This window comes from Pseudochaenichthys georgianus, chromosome 16, assembly GCF_902827115.2.
Source record: "Pseudochaenichthys georgianus chromosome 16, fPseGeo1.2, whole genome shotgun sequence".
In the NCBI taxonomy this organism is placed as follows: domain Eukaryota; kingdom Metazoa; phylum Chordata; class Actinopteri; order Perciformes; family Channichthyidae; genus Pseudochaenichthys; species Pseudochaenichthys georgianus.
The window spans coordinates 42,909,635-42,913,734 of NC_047518.2; positions in this window are offsets into that span (position 1 = coordinate 42,909,635).

Sequence of the window (4,100 nt, forward strand, 5' to 3'; positions counted from 1 at the left end):
AGTGTAGTGTGTCTGTGTGCATATGCGATGTATTTATTGTTGAAATGTTCTTTGCCTCGACTGAAAGTGAACACCCACTGAGGGCTAATGCACACCAGGCTGAGACAAATCACGGTCCCAGTTCTGTAGGATGGCTCAAGAGCAGCAGCATAAATAAAGCAGCAGCCCCTGGGAGTCTGCGGCGACAAAAACACAGCTTTCTTCATCTCTCTCTGTGCGTCGTAGTCAATACTCAGTCCAATACTGCTGGGAGTCTGCGTGCAAAACCTGTTACAAGAATGAGCTCATCGAGTCTGGCTTTCAGACAAAATGCAGATGAAGCGAGATTGATTTAAGAGGTGAAATCCATGCAAAGTGGGAGGGTGCAGCTTCACTATAATCGAGCAGTGTTGTCTGTTCAAAGCTGATTCGTTAACGTTGTCTGCTAGTTAAAGGATTTGGTGCACAAACGGGTCTTGAGCAAACAAATGTGGTCTGTCTCCGGTGGGGAATAAACCTGAGTATCCAAATTCAATTAGTGTCTGTCTTCGGCTAAGACGCCACCGAGGGCTTATCGGGTCTAATACCTGATAATAAGTTGCAGCAACAGACAGAGAAAACCTGATTAGGAGTTGTGCAGAAATGGAAAACACCGAGGCGTTTACACAATGCATGTGCAAATCTGCTAAATGTATATGAAAACCCCGAACAAAGAGAGGAACACACACATTTCTAATAGCGTGCAGAAATCATTAAGTCAGATAATACTGGCTTGCAATCAGCCTTCAGTGTCGAGACGAAACACAGCCGAGGAACATGGGGAAAACAAGCCGCTTCTACGGAACCAAAATGCAACTTATGGCAGAGTTTAAGCGCATAAAACGTGACGGAAATGTTGTGTTTACGTGATTAAAATTAATGTAGACGTTTGGACACCATTAATAAGGTGAATTAATGTCTCCTCTGTGGGAAACTTGGAGCATCAGCCTCCTAATGTAAACGCAGCTGCAGCAGCATCGCTAAAGTCATCAACTAGCACTACTTCTTACCTTATTGTTTCCTTCGTACGTCCAGTAAAAAGAGAAAAATACCCCTCGTTGTCTCGCAGAGGAGATACTGAAGCGGTACAAATTCGTTTTGACGAGGCAGAGTTGCTAGTTTTTGCTAGTTGTCTTCATTAGTAATCCTAGAGCACCAGAGAAAGGCGCCCCTTCACTCCTGTGACAAGACTGGAGCCAGACTGAAGTCACAACACTTCGGGAGCCGGAGCTCAGGCCACGCCCCCTAAAGCTGCAGTCTGACAGACGTTCTAGCCAATCAGGAAGCGACGTTAGGACCACGTCACTTCCCATTGGTTAGTAATTCGAACTTTTTGTGTTAAGCCCCGCCCAGATGCAGCTCACTTTTCCCCCAGATGTTAAATGCCTCAACATCAGGGCCCCCAGCCAGCCAATCAGAGCGCAGAAAGAGGAGATTTAAGCACACACATAGTTTGACTTTATGGGAGGAGCAATTTAAAAGTATTTGAAATGACATTTGCGACATTATTCTCTTGTAAACAACACCATATTCGTACGTTTTAGCTGTCATTTGTTTTCTAAAGTTGTATCTGTTCAGTAGGCTAAATGAAAAAAATGGTTAATCTAAAAGTGATTTGCTAAAGTGACTAATGTATAATATTGATGTTGTGCTGCAATGTGGTGTAAGATCTGTATATTATTACTTAAAACATATTAAATCCTGGTATTTGTTAGGCATGTCCGCTTGATAAATGACTGTAAAGGTTAATTGCTTATCCATTTTGTGTAGATTAATTTCCTGGCTATCAACTAATTGATTAATTGACTCGTGAATCATGTCAGCACTGTAGAATGATTTGTCCTCTCCTAATCGATCACTGTGACACTTCACAACAACACATACGGCAGAAAGAAATAATCTTTCATATAAATCATGTTGCTATTGGTAGTTATGCAAAGCGCTGAAAATGCAAACTGCTTGTACTCTGAATGTCCTAGATACACTTTGAAAAGCACGGACAACGTGTACCAACACGAGCTAATCAGCTGCGGAGGCTGACGTGCTGTTCTCTAATACGACACCTGTGCAGAGAAGGCAGCACTCAGGCATTTAGTCTGACTCCAGCACTCGATGATAATCTAATAGATGGCCGTGGACTCGCTGACTCATTCATCTCTGGCCTTCATCTACTGCATTTCCATTTCAGTCACTCTTTCTTGTCGAAGGTGTTATAAAGGGAGAAAAAAGGACAGCTCAAGGAGCTCTTGCAGTAATTGTCTGCATCGCTTATAATACATTTCAACCGTTAGCCTGTTTGCTAGTCGGCTTAATGAGATGGCGTCCTTTTTGGGTCACGCGTATCCATTGCGTCCTCAAGATGCAGAGAAATGGTGGTGAGTTTCTGTTCGGCTCGCACTCCTAGTAGATTTACTCTTTTCTGTTGGCAGTGCGATGCTGCCTGTTGTGGAGAGGCTCTTTAAAGGGGAGGGGAAGGACATGATTCCAAATTGATTTGTGTGGACTCCCTAAATCTTGGGTCACCTTCTGTCCGCCACCACACTCTGCCAGAAAGGGATGTTGGCAGTAAAGAGGCTTAATATATTGACAAGTTGTTCTTCTTTTGTTCTCCTCATAATTGTCCTCGGCGGTTGCATCGTAAACACCTTTAGAGCCCGGGGGTCCGCTGCTCCGGCATTGCACTGTAAATAAAGTACGGATTTACGGTGATAAAGCTATTGGGTTTTCAGGTAGTGGGATTATGAAACGATAACTCAATATTTTGTGAAAGTAATGACTTTTTATTTCTTGCCAATGGCTACATATGAAGAGTTATACCACTCTCATGTTAGCTTAGCTTTATGATTGGAAACTAGCCTGGATCTGTCCAAAGGTAACTCAATCTGCCAACCAGCACTTTTAAAACTCACTAATTGATATTTTTGCATCATTAAAACTAAGTGCAAAGTGTGCAAGTTGTGTGATGATAGATGTGTCAGTTTTGCAGGAAGTGATGCTACTGTAACTGGCTTTAAGAAGTCACAATCTATCTCAGGAGAGAAAGTGAATAGACATATTTCCCAAAATGTTAAACGGTTTAACATTGGGGGAAATATGTCTATTCACTTTCTTTTAACAATGAAGCCTTTCTCCTGCTTTGAGTATATACTTGTTATTATATGATCCTTTAATCAATTCAACCAGTAGTTATCATGCAATGAATGTTTGTACTCTTAACCTGACTTTATTTTCGGACTTTTACCATCAGCAAGGGCAGGAGAACTCCATGCCTTTTCATCCATGTACAAAACCACTAAATTGGTTGTTGTTCATACACTGAACAAAAATATAAACGCAACACTTTTGTTTTTGCTCCCATTTTTCATGAGATGAACTCAAAGATCTAAAACACTTTCTATAGACACAAAATAACCATTTCTCTCAAATATTGTTCACAAATCTGAAAAAGTCTGTGATAGTGAGCACTTCTCCTTTGCCGAGATAATCCATCCCACCTCACAGGTGTGGCATATCAAGATGCTGATTAGACAGCATGATTATTGCACACGTGTGCCTTAGGCTGGCCACAATAGAAGGCCACTCTGAAACGTGCATGTTTGCTTTATTGGGGGGGTCTGGGGGGGGTCCGAAAACCAGTCAGTATCTGGTGTGAGGGTTAGGGTTAGGGTTATGGTTAGGGTTAGGGTTAGGGTTAGGGTTAGGGTTAGGGTTAGGGTTAGGGTTAGGGTTAGGGGTAGGGGTAGAGTTAGGGTAATGTTGTGAATCGAGTGGCCTGTGTTCGTCGTCCATTACATACGCCTGCCCATACCATAACTGCACCACCACCACGGGCCACTCGATTCACAACATTACCCTAACCCTACCCCTACCCCTACCCCTACCCCTACCCCTACCCCTACCCCTCACACCAGATACTGCCTGGTTTTCGGACCCCCCCAGACCCCCTCAATAAAGCAAAACTGCACGTTTCAGAGTGGCCTTCTATTGTGGCCAGCCTAAGGCACACCTGTGCAATAACCATGCTGTCTAGTCAGCATCTTGATATGCCACACCTGTGAGGTGGGATGGATTATCTCGGCAAA